This window comes from Phyllobates terribilis, unplaced genomic scaffold (genome assembly GCF_046119375.1).
Source record: "Phyllobates terribilis strain yellow unplaced genomic scaffold, ASM4611937v1 Scaffold_5__5_contigs__length_657084704, whole genome shotgun sequence".
NCBI classification, from domain to species: domain Eukaryota; kingdom Metazoa; phylum Chordata; class Amphibia; order Anura; family Dendrobatidae; genus Phyllobates; species Phyllobates terribilis.
This window is the reverse complement of record NW_027362765.1, coordinates 291,350,245-291,370,462: the sequence shown is the minus strand read 5'-3', so window position 1 is coordinate 291,370,462 and position 20,218 is coordinate 291,350,245. Positions and strand designations below refer to the sequence as shown.

The 20,218-nt window shown below is 41.3% G+C and overlaps 1 pseudogene; it reads left to right on the top strand.

Annotated features, from left to right (window-relative positions):
* LOC141273004 (uncharacterized) overlaps nt 1-20,218 on the top strand; it is a 74,560-nt pseudogene that overhangs the window by 32,270 nt on the left and 22,072 nt on the right.

The window sequence follows — 20,218 nt, the reverse complement described above, 5'->3', positions numbered from 1 at the left end:
TTTATACTGTGCTCAAAAATCTGCAGCATGTCCATTAATTTTGCGCAAATGCTGCGTTTTCGCCGCCATTGACTTGCATTAGAATGCGCCAATTCCGCAAGACTGCATCTGTACTTGTGTAATTGGCGCGTTCTAATGTGCGGATGGTACCCGGGTGTAGAGGAGAGGAGAGTCTCATCCACACCCAGGTACCATAAAAAAAAAAATAAATAAATAAAGCTTATATTCACCTTCCGACGGCCCCTGGACTCCTTCCCTGTGCTTGCAGGCAGGACTGAAGGATCTGCGGTGACGTCACAGTCATGTGACGGCAGGCCCTTCAGTGCAGTGTCTCGCGATCAGCTGGCAGCCAAGAAGGAGCGCAGCAACACACGCCGGGCCATCGGAAGGTAAGTATAGGTTTATTTTTAACCATTCTCTCGGGTCACACTATATAAATCCATGCTGTTTGCATGGATTTATATAGTGTGACCTAGTTGTCAAGCACTTTCCAAGTGATGCTAAAATCGCTTCGAAAGCGCTTGTCAATCCGCATGCGGAAACGCATGTGAATCCGCATGTATTTCGCAGGAAAAACGCATGCACAATCTGCATGCGTTTTTTCTGCCAGGCAGATGCAGAAATGCTGCAGAAATTTTCTGCTTCATTTCTGCATCGTGGGCACATAGCCTCAGAAGGGTTGATATTATCCTGGAATAGACATATAAAAGTTATACTCTGGTAGTCTTTTATACCTTTGGAATACTTGGTATGGATGACCAGAATGTGCTGACAAGGGTAAAATGAAGGTTCAGATAAGGTAATTATTACACATACTTGTAAATAAGTGACTATCATGTAAATCCGTGGCTTTGGATTAAAACCTTAGACGTATTATTAAATAAGTCTATTTTGTGGTTTGTAAAAACTAAAAATGTCTATTTTTTTTATTTAGCAAAAAATCCTAGTAAGAACTTGGAAGAAAACTGCTGTGTAACTCCAAATTATATAGAAGAAATGAAAGATCCCATGCAACATTCGTCAGTAGAAAATCTCACCCATAATGCACATATGGAACTTCACAATGCAGAGCTATTCTCTAATCTTGAAGAACATTCTCCTAACCAGTCACAGATTGTTACAGGTCAGACCGAGGGAAAAATATTTCAATGTGGTGAATGTGGAAAACAGTTTACAAAAAATGCAAATCTTTGCAAACATACAAAAATTCACACAGGAGAGAAGCCATACTCCTGTTCAGAATGTGGAAAATGTTTTACACGTAAATCAGTTCTCAATCAACATGAAATGATTCACACAGGCCAGAAGCCATTTACGTGTTTGGAATGTGGGAAATGTTTTAATCAGAAATCTTTTCTTTTTAAGCATAAAAAAATTCACACAGGAGAGAAACCGTTTGCTTGTTCTGAATGTGGGAAATGTTTTACCCAAAAACCTCATCTTGTTCAACATCAAAGAACTCACACTGGGGAGAAACCATTTTCGTGCTCTAAATGTGAAAAATGTTTTGCTAGTAAAGCAAAGGAAAGGGAGCATCAGAGAACTCACACAGGGGAGAAACCTTACGCATGTTCTGAATGTGGGATATGTTTTGCTCAGAAACCTTCTCTTGTTGAACATCAGAGGATTCACACAGGGGAAAAGCCATATTTGTGTTCAGAATGTGGCACATGCTTTATTACGAAAGCCAAACTTAAGGATCATCAGAGAACTCACACAGGGGAGCAACCATTTTCCTGTTCTGAATGTGGAAAATGTTTTAACCAGAAATCATATCTTGTTAACCATCAAAAAATTCACTCTGAAATCAAGCCATATTCATGTTCTGAATGTGGAAAATGTTTTATCAAGAAATCTAAACTTGTTTATCATTGTAGAGTTCACTCAGGGGAGAGGCCATTTTCATGTTCTGAATGTGGAAAATGTTTTACTCAAAAATCAACTCTTGTTGGCCATCAGAAACTTCACTCTTAAAAGAAGTCGTTTTTGTTTATAGAATAGGATATATTTATAAAAAAAAAAAAATCAAAGGGCCGATAAAGGCTATTTCCCTGCTCATTATATCAAAAACCTTTAAGCAACATCCGCAGTTTTAACAGGTGTAACATCCCTGGCGGCGTGCTTGCATAATGCACCACCTCCCACTATGCAAGACCGCAATCTTACCTGTCTGACCAGCCTGCAAATCTTGCTCCAGTTCATGCTGTGTGCATGACTCTTGACTGACTGCTTAGGTAGGCGGCTCGGTTACTTCCTGATTCTTATAACTGCTGTGGGCACACCCCTAATGCGTCTCCAGCCTATTGCTGTGAGTCTCTGATATTTAAACCCCCTCCACCCAGTAGGAGGTGCCTGAGCAACACTAACATTCAGTGTGCTCCTTGACTCTGAAGTTGCCAGGTCCAGTTCTGCTTGTCTGTTTCCGCCATCTCTGGGGGCTGCGTACCCAGACCTGTTATCTGTGTCTTCTTGTCTGTTTCCGCCATCTCTGGGGGCTGCATACCCAGACCTGTTATCTGTTACTTCTTGTCCGTTTCTGCCATCTCTGGGGGCTGTATACCCAGGTCTGTTCTTGTATCTCTTTGCAGTAGCAGTTCCTGTCTGAACTGTATCCTAGCCTGTTACCTGTTTTTCTCTATGTCCGTACCTTCCCTTTTCCTGCAGTATCTGAACCTGCACTTAACTCCAACTCTTTGTCTCTGTACTTCTGTTTGTGAGTTTTGTGTCCACTTGCTACTTCATAGGAAGTACCTTGTGTGTATCTGGTTCTGCTTGTCCCTTTTCCCTTCCTCCGTATCTTCCTGTATTTTCCAGTCTGTTCCATGTGAACAGAGCCCTGTCCTCTCTGCCTTGTCCACCGCACCTGCAGTTTCGCTCCGCTCTGTCTTGCCCACCGCTTCGGCGGTTTCTCTCTGCTCTGTCTTGCCCACCGCTTCGGCGGTTTCTCTCTGCTCTGTCTTGCCCACCGCTCCGGCGGCTTCTCTCTGCTCTGCCTTGCTCATCGCACCAGCGGTTTCTCTCTGCTCTGACTTGCCCACCACTCCGGCGGCTTCTCTCTGCTCTGCCTTGCCCACCGCTCCGGCGGCTTCTCTCTGCTCTGCCTTGCTCACCTCACCAGCGGCTTCTCTCTGCTCTGCCTTGCCCACCGCTCCGACGGCTTCTCTCTGCTCGGCCTTACCCACCGCTTCGGCGGCTTCTCTCTGCTCTGCCTTGCCCACTGCTCCGGCGGTTCCGCTCTGCTCTGCCTTGTCCACCGCACCTGCGGTTTCTCTCTGCTCTGCCTTGTCCACCGCTCCGGTGGTTCCGCTCTGCTCTGCCTTGCCCACCGCACCTGCTGTTTTCGCTCCGCTCTGCTTGCTCACCGCACCAGCAGTTCCTCTCTGCTCTGCCTTGTCCTCCGCTCCGGCGGTTTCGCTTTACTCTGCTTGTCTTCCCCATCTGCGGCTCGGTACCTGTCTCCCAGTCTGTACTGGACCCTATCCAGCCTGCGCTCCAACCTGCTAGTACCTCCCGGTCTGCACTCCAGCCGTGCTTGCCAGTATCTCCCTGTCTGCATACTAGCCGTGCTTGCCAGTGCCCACCTGTTTGCATACCAGCCGTGCTTGCCAGTGCCCACCTGTCTGCATACCAGCCGTACTTGCCAGTACCCACCTGTCTGCATACCAGCCGTACTTGCCAATACCCACCTGCCTGTATGCCAGTCTAACCTGCCTGTTCCTGCATTCCCCGGTGTGGGTCAACAACTGTGACCGGGGTCTGACCTGGAGTCGCACCTGGTCCCTCTGCTTTGTTCCTTCTTGGTCCACGCAGTCGACTAGCCGCCGTGCGACCTTGGTCGGATCGAGTTGATACTTAGTTACGCCCCTCCAGGCACTCCTCGGTTCATTGTACAGTGGGATCACTAATCACGCTCACGCCAGTCAGTCCGGGCGCCAGCGTAACAACAGGTTCACACATGTAAAACAGCTAATTTAAAAAAATCTCTTCTTTGGTGAAATTTTCCTAGATTTCACAAACCTTGAAATGTTTCTACCTGAGGTAACTTATGATTGTAATTCATTGTAGAAAGAATTGAGAAGAAATCTTGTTGTCTATCAAAGGATTGAAGTTGCGGGCACTCAGCTTTCCTATTATAGATTTAACCATATTACGCTGGAAACAAGTGACATAGACAATCATTGCAGTCGTCAGACAAGTATATTTTTTAATAAAGAGACTTTCTGTAGGTTTTTGCTATGTAATCTAAAGACAGCATGCTGTAGGGATTTAAATACAGATTTCAGTGATGCTTCTCTTATCAAGCTCTGTGGTTTTGTTTACTTGCAATGATTGTTTTAGCACCAGGAGCTTATCATTGCTGGATACAGCAACACATGCTTCCTGGTCCTGCAAGTCCCCTGCTGTAATGAGCACCTCACTGTCTATGGACTTTGTACATGGAGAGACTGGTGTGGGCGGGGTTAGCTTCCTCAGCTCTGCTGTATTGCTAAATGTAAAAGCTCTGATTGTGTCATAACGGCTGCACCCATCAAACTAAGTGACACATTGTTGGATTCCGAGTCTCTTTACCTGCATCAGGCTGCTCTCAGATGAGGTAGCAAAAACCTGCCGACAGATTCCCTTTAAGGTTCTTTTTCAGATGGTCGTAATATGGCTGAATTTTGGCATCCCTATTGGCAAAACTGGAATTAAAAAGCATCCCTGGCACAAAGACCCAACCAGTCCACATAAATTATTGCCTCCGCCTAAACCTAACAGAAAAAAATAGAGAGCAACATGGACCATGACATTTGTTTTATTTTCTTGTCACAGCATTTAAAGGGGTTGTCCAACTTTTGAGGACAATTCATTTTTATTTCATAAATGCATGTAAATGGGGCCAAAATAAATTTTTACAATTGGGTTTGATTTACCATTTTGCACTGTTTGCCTCCTATAGCCGCTATATTACACTGTTTATTGCTAGCTGCAGAATGAGGTTACAGGGTCGACCACATTTATCTTTATTTTATCAGATGTGTTGAGAACATGATTTTGTGGCATTTACTATTATATTAGTATGACATCTTCTCCTTCCGCTCTTGTTAGTGCAGCTTTCCTGACAGGCTGCACAGCTCTCCTGTCCATATAATGCCATCTGGTGGAGAAGCATGTGACCAGACCTGTCCATCAGACTCCTCTAATAAAAGCAGTTTTCTCATATGTAGATGTTCAATTGGACACGACTGATGGACAGGTCTGGTCACATGCTCCTCCATCAGCTGCCATTTTATGGACAGGAGAGCTGTGCAGCCTATGAGGAAAGCTGTACTAATAAGAGCAGGAAGAGAATGTGTCACTCCTATAATAGGAAGTGCTACAAAGTCATGTTCCCAACACATCTGATAGAATAAAGATAAAGTGGCCGACCCCAATAATTCATTCTGCAGCCAGCAATAGTATAATACAACGACTGTAGGAGGCAAGCGTTGGAAAATTGTTAAAATAAATCTATTGACAACATAATGTGTGACAGCTTGTGACTTTGTCATGCTCAAAATATGGATATGTTTATGATCACTGAACAAACTCCATTTGTCCTGTCAAAGTTAATACATAGATACAGACATGCTTAAAAGATTCTCCCTCACTTTTGGTATGTGCCTTATCTCTTGACACTTAAGAATTTATGCACAAATGGGCATAAAATCTAATTTTCTACTTCATTCCCACCTTTTGTTGGAACCTGAACACGTGCTGGAAGCCATACATAACTGATGGTGGAACCAGTACATCACGTAAGGTGCCATTTCACCCTGCTTCCATTCAGTAGATGATATCCTCTTCAGATCAGAATTCAATGTTCTAGTCTGTTACATCTGCAGCAGTGACAGGTGTGTATGCAAGCGTCATGGTGGCATCAGGGTCTTTGGAAGCTTGAAAACAAGAACAGTCCGATACCGCACAACAATCGCATTGGAGCACATATAAGTACCAAAGTCTTGAGCAATGGTAAGAACCAGGAATTGAAATTTGAAAGCCAGTCACCTGTAACACCGGCATTGTCACCCATCTGTTCCTGTGTGTAGGTGATCTATAGCCTTAACAAGTGTCCTATTGGGATTGTCCCATCATCATTAGCAGGAACGAAAGTATAGCAAGAGTCTAAAATCACTGCACAGACTGCACCATGGGATGCAAGTGCCATATCCAAATCCCACTGATTTTGCACTACTGACAGCTCAGAGATCCTTACTGATACCATTGATGAGTTTTTACCAGTTAATATATGTTCTTCTGCATCCATTTTTTAAGTTGCTGAAAAGATCTTAAAGTTGTCTGGAACATCTTCTGGAGCACAATATAGGCTTCATTTCTGTTCCCACATTCTTACCTGGAACCCACATATACCTAGGGGTCATCAGCAATGGGTGTAATTTTACCTTTGAGCACACACCTGACCAGTCTCCAGGGAGTCTGGTATATGCCATACTACCACATTGCTAGTACACATCCATCAATATTGCAGAAGGGTGTATATAGATTATAATGGGAATACATTCAGAACTCTCTGCATTCAATCATCCATGTCAGTAAGGGGGAGTATGGGATAATCTTTATTATCAGGGCTGGTGTAATGGTGCTTTGTGCATTATTTCTGTTCCCTGCCCTGTCCTGTCCAGGAGGTCATGCTGGGGCTGTGTGTGAGAGGGGGGGTTTAGACAGAGTTACAAGAGGTGTGCTCACTGGTGATTTGCAACCCAGCACAATGGATGATGGAAAATGTAGTAAGAAGTAAGCAGAGGATTCTGAAGAGGAAGTGATCACTATGACAGCAAGACTGCTATCAGTTCACCGGAAATGAAGCAGAAAGGTATAGAGCACCATGAAACTTGGCAGAAAAGATATAAGATCTCAATCCCATTCAGAACCTTTGGTCAATTCTCAAAAAGTGTGTGGAGAAACAAAAACACAGAAATTGTGATAAACTCCAAACATGGGTTGCCATCAGTCAGGTTTTGGTTCCAAAGCAGGGTAAATAGCAGAAGTCTTCATAAAGGCCAGCAATGTAATATTGAGTCTTTGCATCAATGTAATGTATTTGTCAATAAAAGTTTAAAAACGTTTGAAATGCTCGTAAGGATATGTGCACACGTCGAGCATTTACAGCATATATTTCTAAGTGTCGGCAGGAAAATTTCTGCTTCAAATCCGCACATTTTTTATTCATTTTTACTTGCATTTTTTCCCCATTCATTTGAATGGGTGGAACATGCTGAAAGAATTGACATGCTGCAAAATTAAAAAAAAAATGCTTTGCTGGTTCAGATCCACAAGAAAAAGATAAGCATGTGCCCGAGATTTCAGAAATCTCATATCCTTTGCTAGCACTATAAAGTGCAGCGTTTTACCCTTGAAAAATGAACAGAAAAAATGTGTCAAAAAGCAGCGTGGGAATAAGCACTGAATGTACTTCTGTATACCATAGAAACATCTGACTAAAAAATCTAAATATACTGAAGCAGCAAACCAAAATTTGTATCCATCTGAAAAATGATGATATATACACTATTACATACACTAAATACTACACCCTGGCTTATTCGCTCTCATTTCCCTATGGGAATTTTTGGTCAGGGATAGGGATAATTTGAATTATTATTTTAATTGTGATATTAAAAGTTACATTTTAATAGTTAATAATATATTCACACTCTCATCCCCTTCTCTACCCTTCCCTTTAAAATCAACTATACATAGTAAGAGAGGATGGTGCTTAATAAGAGGTGGCGCTGTACATAAGAGAGGATGCAATGTGATAAGGGATGGAGCTGTGCATAATAAGAGAAAGAACTAGAGGCACTGTATTGTGCTTATACACGATTATAGACAACCTATTAGATGCACTGTACACACTATTTACTACATATACAATATTCAATACATACTACTAGACTCAATAAATAAATAAATATATATATATATACAGTACAGACCAAAAGTTTGGACACACCTCATTTAAAGATTTTTCTGTATTTTCATGACTATGAAAATTGTACATTCACACTGAAGGCATCAAAACTATGAATTAACACATGTGGAATTATATACTTAACAAAAAAGTATGAAACAACTGAAAATATGTCTTATATTCTAGGTTCTTCAAAGTAGCCACCTTTTGCTTTGATGACTGCTTTGCACACTCTTGGCATTCTCTTGATGAGTTTCAAGAGGTAGTCACCAGAAATGGTCTTCACTTCACAGGTGTGCCCTGTCAGGTTTAAAAAGTGGGATTTCTTGCCTTATAAATGGGGTTGGGACCATCAGTTGTGTTGTGCAGAAGTCAGGTGGATACACAGCTGATAGTCCTACTGAATAGACTGTTAGAATTTGTATTATGGCAAGAAAAAAGCAGCTAAGTAAAGAAAAACGAGTGGCCATCATTACTTTAAGAAATGAAGGTCAGTCAGTGCGAAAAATTGGGAAAACTTTGAAAGTGTCCCCAAGTGCAGTTGCAAAAACCATCAAGCGCTACAAAGAAACTGGCTCACATGAGGACCGCCCCAGGAAAGGAAGACCAAGAGTCACCTCTGCTTCTGAGCATAAGTTTATCCGAGTCACCAGCCTCAGAAATTGCAGGTTAACAGCAGCTCAGATTAGAGACCAGGTCAATGCCACACAGAGTTCTAGCAGCAGACACATCTCTTCAACAACTGTTAAGAGGAGACTTTGTGCAGCAGGCCTTCATGGTAAAATAGCTGCTAGGAAACCACTGCTAAGGACAGGCAACAAGCAGAAGAGACTTGTTTGGGCTAAAGAACACAAGGAATGGACATTAGACCAGTGGAAATCTGTGCTTTCGTCTGATGAGTCCAAATTTGAGATCTTTGGTTCCAACCACCGTGTCTTTGTGCGACACAGAAAAGGTGAACGGATGGACTCTACATGCCTGGTTCCCACCGTGAAGCATGGAGGAGAAGGTGTGATGGTGTGGGGGTGCATTGCTGGTGACACTGTTGGGTATTTATTCAAAATTGAAGGCATACTGAACCAGCATGGTTACCACAGCATCCCACAGCGGCATGCTATTCCATCCGGTTTGCGTTTAGTTGGACCATCATTTATTTTTCAACAGGACAATGACCCCAAACACACCTCCAGGCTGTGTAAGGGCTATTTGACCAAGAAGGAGAGTGATGGGGTGCTACGCCAGATGACCTGGCCTCCACAGTCACCAGACCTGAACCCAATCGAGATGGTTTGTCGTGAGCTGGACCGCAGAATGAAGGCAAAAGGGCCAACAAGTGCTAAGCATCTCTGGGAACTCCTTCAAGATTGTTGGAAGACCATTTCTGGTGACTACCTCTTGAAGCTCATGAAGAGAATGCCAAGAGTGTGCAAAGCAGTCATCAAAGCAAAAGGTGGCGACTTTGAAGAACCTAGAATACAAGACATGTTTTCAGTTGTTTCACACTTTTTTGTTAAGTATATAATTCCACATGTGTTAATTCATAGTTTTGATGCCTTCAGTGTGAATGTACACTTTTCATAGTCATGAAAATGCAGAAAAATCTTTAAATGAGGTGTGTCCAAACTTTTGGTCTGTACTGTATATATATATATATATATATATATATGTATATACACATACAGTGGGGAAAAAAGTATTTAGTCAGCCACCAATGGTGCAACTTGAAAAGATGAGAGAGGCTTGTAATTTACATCATAGGTAGACCTCAACTATGAGAGACAAAATGAGAAAACAAATCCTGAAAATCACATTGTCTGATTTGGAAAGATTTTTTTTTTTTCAAATTTTGGTGGAAAATAAGTATTTGGTCAATTACAAAAGTTTATCTCAATACTTTGTTATATATCCTTTGTTGGCAATGACATCAAAAAAATGTAAAGTGCCTGAAAATAGTACCAATAAAAACGTCAACTTATCCTACAAAAAAACTAGCCGTCACATGACTCTGTCGGCCAAAATATGGAAAAATTATAGCTCTCAAAATATGGCGATGCAAAAACTAGATTTTACAAAAAAAATACATCTTTTAGTGTGTGACAGCTGTCAATCATAAAAACCCAATATGATTCTGGTATCGCTGTAATCACAACGACCCGAAGAATAAAGTCGTCTAATCACTTATACTGCACGAGGAACGGCGTAAAAAAATTAACTCTAGGGTTAGGTTAGGGTTGGGGTTGGGCTAGGGTTAGGGTTGGGATTTTTTCAAAAGTAAAAAAAAAAAAAAGATGACGATATCGCGACTAGTGTTGAGCGCAAGTGCTCGCTACAAAAAAACCTTGCGGGGATTGCCTGCCATGCACGAGCGATCCCAGCATGTTTTTTTTTGGGTGTCTAATAACCGTGAAACATGCGAGCGGGGATTCGAGCATGTCACTCTAGCATGCGCGATACATAGTGCATACCCGAGTGCCCGATGCAAACGCAAGTAGCGAGCACTTGCGCTCAAGACTGATGACAACTTATTCAATATGATGACCTAATGTTATCAAATTTTGTGTCGTACCTTTAGGTTCAAAATGTTCACTATACAACTTGATATAATCCTTGGGGGGTGTAGTTTCCAAAATGGGGTCAATTGTGGGGGGTTTCCACTATTTAGGTGCATCAGGGGCTCTCCAAACGCGACATGGTGTTCGCTCTCAATTCCAGACAATTTTGCGTTCAAAAAGTCACACAGTGCTCCTTCCCTTCTGAACTCTGCTGTGTGCCCAAACACTGTATTTTCCCCACATATGGGGTATTGGCGTACTCATGAGAAATTGCGCAACAGTTTATGGGGTCCATTTTCTCCTCTTACCCTTGTGAAAATAAAAAAATTGGGGCTAAAACATCATTTTTGTGGAAAAAGTTTGATTTTTTTATTTTCACGGCTCCATGTTATAAACTTCTGTAAAGCACTTGGGGGTTCAGGGTGCTCACCACACATCTAGATAAGTTCCCTGAGGGGTCTAGTTTCCAAAATGGTGTCACTTGTGGGGGGTTTCCACTGTTTAGGCACATCAGGGGCTCTCCAAACGCAACATGGCGTCTGCTAATTATTCAATCAAATTTTACATTCAAAAAGTCAAATGGCGCTCCTTCTCTTTCAAGCCCTGCCGTGCGTCCAAACAGTGGTTTTCCCCCACATATGGGGTATCGGCGTTCTCAGGAGGAATTGCACAACAAATTGCATGGTGCAATTTCTCCTGTTACCCTCATGAAAATGCAAAATTGGAGGCTGAAAAACATTTTTGTTGCAAAATGTGAAAATTTTATTTTTACGGCTCAATGTTCTAAACTTCTGTGAAGCACCTGGGGGTTCAAGGTGCTCACCACACATCTAAATAAGTTCCCTGAGGGGTCTAGTTTCCAAAATGGTGTCACTTGTAGGGGGTTTCCACTGTTTAAGCACATCAGGGGCTCTCCAAACGCAATATGGCATCCACTAATTATTCAAGCAAATTTTACATTCAAAAAGTCAAATGGCACTCCTTCTCTTCCGAGCCCTGCCGTGCACCCAAACAGTGGTTTTTCCCCACGAATGGGGTATCTGCGTGCTCAGGGGAAGTTGCACAGCAAATTTTGGTGTCCATTTTTTCCTGTTACCCCTGCGAAAATAAAAAAAATTGGGTCTAAAGTAACATTTTTGTGAAAAAAGTTAAATGTTAATTTTTTTCTTCCACATTCCAAAAATTCCTGTGAATCATCTGAAGGGTTAATAAAGTTCTTGAATGTGGTTTTGAGCACCTTGAGGGGTGCAGTTTTTAGAATGGTGTCACTTTTGCGTATTTTCTGTCATAAAGACCCCTCAAAGTGACTTCAAATGTGATGTGGTCCCTAAAAAATGGTTTTATAATTTTTGTTGGAAAAATGAGAAATCGCTGGTCAACTTTTAACCCTTATAGCTCCCTAATAAAAAAAAAATTGGTTTCAAAATTGTGCTGATGTAAAGTAGACATGAGGGAAATGTTATTAACTCTTTTGTGTGACATCTCTCTGATTTAAGGGCATAAAAATTCAAATTTTGAAAATTGCAAAATGTTCAAAATTTTCGCCAAATTTCTGTTTTTTTTTCACAAATAAACGCAAGTGATATTGTAGAAATTTTACCACAGTCAGGAAGTACAATATGTCACGAAAAAAACAAACTCAGAATCAGGGGGATCCATTGAAGCGTTACAGAGTAATTACCTCATAAAGTGACAGTGGTCAGAATTGTAAAAATTGGCCTGGTCATTAACGTGCAAACCACCCTCGGGGGTAAAGGGGTTAATAACCCACAGCTGTTTGTTTAGCCTTTACTGGCTAGAATACAGGGGGACCCCAGAAAAAAAATTGACATGGGGTCCCACTATAAAATCTAACCAGAAAAGGCTAAACTAGACAGCTGCGGGCTGATATTAATAGCCAGGGAAGGGGCCATGGATACTAGCCCCCTCCGCGGCTATTAATATCACCCCTCAGCAGTCCCATAAATAGCGCCTCCATAAGATGCACCAAATCTGGCGCTTAGCCTCCGCTCTTCCCACTTCCCTGTAGCTGTGGCGAGTGGGGTAAAGGGGTTGGAGTTCACGTCAGCCTTGTATTGGCAGCTGACGTGAAGCCCGGGTTAGTAATGAAGGGTGTCTTACAGACGCCCCCATTACTAACTGCGTAGTAAAATGGTTGCCGCCTTTTCAATAAAAACACAGCCAGAATAAAGTATTTTAATGTAATAAAAAACACGGTTTAAAAAAAAAAAAATTATTGTACGCCTCCGCAAAGCCATCGACCTCCTGAAAAAAACGTAAAATAACAAACAACCATATCCCTCACCTGACCGCCGTCAACGACGCAGTCCACGTACCACCAACAAGTGTCCCATGACGATCCGTGTCACTTCTACAGCAGTGACATCAGCAATCACTGATGTCACTGCTGTAGAAGACAGCATTGTATACTGACAGGGGTGTAAAATCGCCCCTGTCAGTATACATGCTGCCAGACCTCACTGGGGTTCATCAGCTGAAGATCAGCTGATCAGCCCTGGTGAGCTCTCACTGCCATCACCCTGGGAACTTTCTTCTACTTTACATCAGCACAATTTTGGAACCAAAATTTTTTGGGGTTATGAATTTATACGGGTTAAAAGTTGACCAGTGATTTCTCATTTTTCCAACAAAATTTACAAAAACATTTTTTTTAGGGACCACATCACATTTGAAGTGACTTTGAGGGGCCTTTATGACAGAAAATACCCAAAAGTGTCACCATTCTAAAATCTGCACCCCCGAAGGTGCTCAAAACCACATTCAAGAAGTTTATTAACCCTTCAGGTGCTTCATAGGAATTTTTGGAATGTGGAAGAAAACAATGAACATTTAACTTTTTTCCCAAAAATGTTACGTTAAACCCAAATTTTTTTATTTTCGCAAGGGTAACAGGAAAAAATGGACCACAAAATTTGCTGTGCAATTTCTCCTGAGCACGCCGATAACCCATATGTGGGGGAAACCACTGTTTGGGGCATGGCAGGGTTCGGAAGGGAAGGAGCGCCATTTCACTTTTTGAATGTAAAATTTGCTTGAATAATTAGCGGATGCCATGTCGCGTTTGGAGAGCCCCTGATGTGCCTAAACAGTGGAAACCCCCCACAAGTAACATCATTTTGGAAACTTGACCCCTCAGGGAACTTATCTAGATGTGTGGTAAGCACCTTGAACCCCCAGGTGCATCACAGAAGTTTATATTGTAGAGCCATGAAAATAAAAAAATCAAACTTTTTCCGCAAAGTTGATCTTTTAGCCCCAATTTTTTTATTTTCACAAGGGTAAGAGGAGAATTTGGATCCCAGAAACTGTTGTGCAATTTCTCCTGAGTACGCCAATACCCGATATATGGGGAAAATACAGTGTTTGGGCGCACGGCAGGGTTCAGAAAGGAAGGAGCACTGTGTGATTTTTTTTAACGCAAAATTGGCTGGAATCGACAGCGGACGCCATGTTGCATTTGAAGAGCCCCTGATGCACCTGAACAGTGGAAACCCCCCACAAGTGACCCCATTTTGGAAACTAGACCCCTCACGGATTTTATCAATAGTATAGTGAACATTTTGAACCCAGAGGTGCGACACGGAATTGGATAACATTAAGTCATCATATTGAATAAGTTGTCATTAGTCTTGAGTGCTCGCTACTTGAGTTTGCATCGGGTACTCGGGTATGCACCATGTATCGCTGGTGCTCGAGTGACATGCTCGAGTCCCAGCCCCGCATGTTTCATGGTTGTTAGACACCCAAAAAAAACATGCGGGGCATGGCAGGCAATTCCCGCGTGTTTTTTTGGCTGTATAACAGCCGCAAAATATATGGGGCGGAGACTCGGTGCATACCCGAGCACCCGATGCAAACTCAAGTAGCGAGCACTTACACTCAACACTAGTCGCCATATCGTCATCATTTTTTTTTTCTTTACTTTTGAAAAAATCCCAACCCCAACACAACTCAACCCTAACCCTAGCACAACTCTAACCCCAGCACCACCCTAAACCTAGCACAACCCTAACCCTACAGTTTATTTTTTATGCCGTTCCTCGTGCGGTATAACTGATTAGACGACTTTTTTCTTCGGGTCGTTGTGATTACAGCGATACCAGATTCATATCGGGTTTTTATGTTTGGCAGCTGTCACATACTAAAAGCCGCCTTTTTTTTGCAAAGACTAGTGTTTGCAATCATTTTTCCATATTTCGGCCAACAGTCATGTAAGGGTTTGTTTTTTTCTGGACAAGTTGACGTTTTATTGGTACCATTTTCAAGCAAATTCCATTTTTTGATCGCTTTCTATTTTTATTTTTGGGAGGCAAAATAAACAAAAACAACAAATAAGGAATTGTTTTTTTTTTTGTTTTTTTTTTTATGCCGTTCCGCGTGTGGCAAAATTGATAGGGCAGCTTTATTCTTTGGGTCAGTACATTTGCAGCGATACTACAGTTATATCTCTTTTTATGTTTTGGTGCTTTTACACAATAAAAACTTTGTTATAGAAAAAAATATTTTTTTTTAATTGCTTTTTTCTGAGAGCTATAACTTTTATTTTTTGGCTGATGGAGCTGCATGGCGGCTTGTTTTTTGTGGGACAAGATGACGTTTTCAGCGGTACCATTTTTATTTACATTCGTCTTTATGATCCATTTTTTGTTTGGCAGTATGATGATAAAGCATCGTATTTTGCTTAGTTTTTTATTTTTTTTTTTTACCGTGTTCACTAAAGGGGTTAACTAGTGGGACAGTTTTATAGGTCAGGTCATTCCGGACGTGGCGATACCAAATATGTGTACTTTTATTGTTTTTTTTTTTCATAATAATATTTATGGATACAGTGTATTTTTGGGGGATTATTTTTTCTTTTTTTATATATATTTTTACAATTTGTTTTTTATTCTTTTCACCCTCTGAAACTTTCTTTCACTTTTATACTTTGTCACATTATGGAACTTTCATTTTTTGCAGGCTGATCGCTTGTATAGCATAGGGATGCAGCAGCATCCTTGTGCTATGGAGGCTGTCAGCTCTGCACTGGCACAAGTTAGATACAAGTGCTTCTCACTAAATTAGAATATCATCAAAAAGTTAATTTATTTCAGTTCTTCAATACAAAAAGTGAAACTCATATATTATATAGAGTTATTACAAACAGAGTGATCTATTTCAAGTGTTTATTTCTGTTAATGTTGACGTGGTGGGTGCCTGGACTGGTGATCTATGCTCTTTGGGTAATTATGGCTACTTTGTTAACCATTTGGGGCTATTTTTATTGACACTGGTCATTCATATATGCAGCTATTTTGGCATAAGGTATTTATTGAGGTTATCTAGCGGCTATGTATGTACTTTGGAGGCAGAGTCACTGTATATATTGATGCACTGATCTTATTAGCATTATGTGATCTGCAATATTAATACATTAATATATCAATATATATGTGAAATATCTGTTTGATAGCCTCATTATTTTCACTGCATTTATCATTTTTTGCTGCTTTTTGTATTTTATGCCCTCGGTTTTACTTTATATTATCATTACATATTACCTGTGGGAGCTCTATGTCAGAGTATAATGTCATCTCTTACACTATTTAGTCCAGGCACTCCACCTTTTCCATCTGTGGTGTGTGTTTGATTTTATTATTGTTGTGTGTATTTGCTTTTATGTGTTATTATTAAAGCTTTGGCAATTTTCAACTTGGGATGTGTGGTTGTTGATCTGCCTTATTTTTTGGTGTAGCCTATTGACTTTCAGTCTATATGACTTATTAGTGTTTATTGATTATGGCTTACAGCCAATGAAAACACAAAAGTCATTATCTCAGTAAATTAGAATACTTTATAACAACAGCTTGAAAAATCTTTTTAAAATCCGAAATGTTGTCCTACTGAAATGTATGTTCAGTAAATGCACTCAATACTTGGTCGGGGCTCCTTTTGCATCAATTACTGCATCATTGCGGCGTGGCATGGAGGCGATCAGCCTGTGGCACCGCTGAGGTGTTATGGAAGTCCAGGTTGCTTTGATAGCAGCCTTCAGCTTGTCTGCATTGTTGGGTCTGGTGTCTCTCATCTTCCTCTTGACAATACCCCATAGATTCGCTAACGGGTTGAGGTCAGGCGAGTTTGCTGGCCAAAAAAGGACAGTGATACTGTTGTTTTTAAACCAGGTATTGGTACTTTTGGCAGTGTGGACAGATGCAAGCCCTGCTGGAGAATGAGATTTCCATCTCCAAAAAGCTTGGCGGCAGAGGGAAGCATGAAGTGCTCTAAATTTCCCTGGTAGACGGCTGCAGTCTTGATAAAACACAGTGGACCTACACCAGCAGATGACATGGCTCCCCAAACCATCACTGATTGTGGAAACTTCACACTAGATCTCAAGCAGCTTGGATTGTGGCCTCTCCACTCTTCCTCCAGACTCTGGGAACTTGATTTCCAAATTAAATGCAAAATTTAATTTCATCTGAAAACAACACCTTGGACCACTGAGCATCAGTCCAGGTCTTTTACTCCTTGGCTCAGGTAAGATGCTTCTGGCATTGTCTATTGGTCATGAGTGGCTTGACACAAGGAATGCGACACTTGTAGCCCATGTCCAGGATACGTCTGTGTGTGGTTGCTCTTGAAGCAATGACTCCAGCAGCAGTCCACTCCTTGTGAATCTGCCCCAAATTTTTGAATGGCCTTTTATTAACAATCCTTTCAAGGCTGCGGTTATCCCGGTTGCTTGTGCACCTTTTTCTACCACGCTTTTTCCTTCCACTCAACTTTCCTTTAATATGATTGGATACATGACTCTGTGAACAGACAGATTTTTTAGCAATGACCTTTTGTGGCTTACCTTCCTTGTGGAGTGTGTCAATGACTGCCTTCTGGACATCTGTCAAGTCAGCAGTCTTCCCCATGATTGTGGAGCCTACTGAAACAGACTAACGGACCTTTTTAAACGCTTCGGAAGCCTTTGCAGGTGTTTTTTGTTAATTATTCTAATTTACTGAGATAATGACTTTTGTGTTTTCATTGGCTGTAAGCCATAATCATCAACATTAACAGAAATAAACACTTGAAATAGATCACTCTGTTTGTAATGACTCTATATAATATATGATTCTATATATCACTTTTTGAATTGAAGAACTGAAATAAATTCTTTGATGATATTCTAATTTTATGAGGAGCACCTGTAAAATCCATGTACTCACCTCTCCTAGGTGTCCCCCACCGCAATCCATGCGACCTATGCTGCCGGGGAGAAAGAGCGGCTCTGGAGCTGCAGCTCAGGAGCGGTGTCCTGTCACTCACTGAGCGCAGCTCCGGAGCGTCTCATTCTCCCCGTCTGCAGCGGTTGCATGATTTACAGCAGGGGACACCTAGGAGAGGTGAGTACATGGATTTTATTATTTTATTCTTATTTTTACAGGTGGGGACACTGCGGGAGCAGACACTATTACCCTCATCATTGTCCCTGTTGGTGCTGATCGCAGCTCCGGAAGGGAACCATGATGAGGGCAACGTTCAGCACCCGGCGCTTGGGAACAGCGCAATTCCCAGGCACCGGTACATGCCATACAGATGTCATCCGTGTGGTCCGTTTTGCGGACTGTGTGTCCCCAAAAAATCGGACCTGTCTCCGTGTGGAGCACACGGACACACGGTCCGTGAAAACACACTGAGATGTGCATACACCCATTCTTTTGAATGGGTCTACGTGGTTTCTCCGGTACGTGTGGAAACTGTCACCACTCTTACCGGAGACAGACGTGTGAAAGAGCACTAATAGACTCTTTTGACTACCAAAATAATCAGTTCTATAAATGGGGTTGCTGGGAACAACCAAATATTTCTCCCAAATCCATTCTAAAAAGACGCAACCATTCAGCTTTTAATACCACAAAGAGAAACCAAGTAACTTTTTCTTCTTCTGACATGGAGTCCTCAGATGCATCAATGGACTGTCCTCAAGATAACGCTGGAAACAACTTTTCTAATAAAACTCCTCCTAACAAATCACAATCGAATTATTATAAGAAACAACAAAAATTTTCCAAGTCAAAAAATGGACAAGAAGGGGGGCAGAAAAAACTGCAAACACATCAACTTTTTTCAGGAATCGTCAGAGGAGTTACAACAAAACACAACATTAGACGTACTCAATCTATCAACAGCGTCATTATCAGATGTGGAAATCAAACTTTTGTCTCGTGGAATGAAGTTTGTACCCCCCCCAATTCCAAATTGGACATTTTTACCATCATAAATGATATTTTCAGTTTATTCGTGATTTAACTTTAAAAAATCATTTTTTTTTCTGAATCACAAGATTTAGAAAATTTGACGGAACCTATCCTGAACAATTGTTTCAAAAATATGAATTTCATTGAACAAAATAGCACATTATGGATCAGGATTCATCCAATCAATCTCCTTTTAATACAAATGTGATCCATCAAAAATCCCTCATTTTACCCAGTGCAGGCGAGAATGGATACCATGGATCACTTTCAGGACAATGTCGAACGTGACATTAAAAAACTGTCTATAACTCCTGACTTGTCTCTTAACAGCAGAAAGAATCTATCCAAGAAAGAACAAGATGCTCTCACAAATTTATGTGCTCGATTCGACATCAAAATCAAGATGTCGGATAAAGGAGGTTCTGTGGTGGTCATGGATGAGGGGAACTACGTCTCTTCCATCGAACTAATGTCAGACGGGGAGACGTACTCCCTCCTCGCTTGTGACCCCACATGTACGTTTACTGAAGCTTGTAATGCTGTAAATCAAGAGGCTTTCTCTATGAGTTTCTTTACTAAAAAACAGATGGAATTTTTGATTGTTGAGAATCCTACCATTCCAATAATGCACTCCCTACCAAAAGTTCATAAAGGCGTTCCACACCCCCTATGCATCCCATAGTGTTGGGCACTAGGAGAACGCCTCGGTCAATGGTTAGACACAGCATTGCCGCCTTTGGTGCAACGCATCCCAGGATATCCCATAGACTCAAAGGATGGCCTTAATATGTTCCAGAATGTTGTCTTGGTTAGCATGTGATATTATCTCTTTGTATACCTGCGTGCCACATCAAATTGCCATTCAAGCTGTAGATTTTCATCTTATTAAATACAGTGCATACATTGAAGAGCTGAGATCATTCATCAAGTCAACTTTGTGTTCTTGCTTACCCACAACTATTTATTTTTCAATAAAAAATTTTACTTACAAAAAAGTGGCGTTTCCATGGGGGCTAAGTTCTCCCCATCAGTAGCAAAACTTGTTATTGCATGGCGGGAAGAAACATACATGTGCATCTCACTAAATTTAGAATATCATCAAAAAGTGAAATTTTATTTCAGTTCTTCAATACAAAAAGTGAAACTCATATATTATATAGAGTTATTACAAACAGAGTGATCTATTTCAAGTGTTTATTTCTGTTAATGTTGATGATTATGGCTTACAGCCAATGAAAACACAAAAGTCATCATCTCAGTAAATTAGAATACTTTATAACAACAGCTTGAAAAATGATTTTAACCCCTTTACCCCCGAGGGTGGTTTGCACGTTAATGACCAGGCCAATTTTTACAATTCTGACCACTGTCACTTTATGAGGTAATTACTCTGTAACGCTTCAACGGATCCCCCTGATTCTGAGATTGTTTTTTCGTGACATATTGTACTTCATGATAGTGGT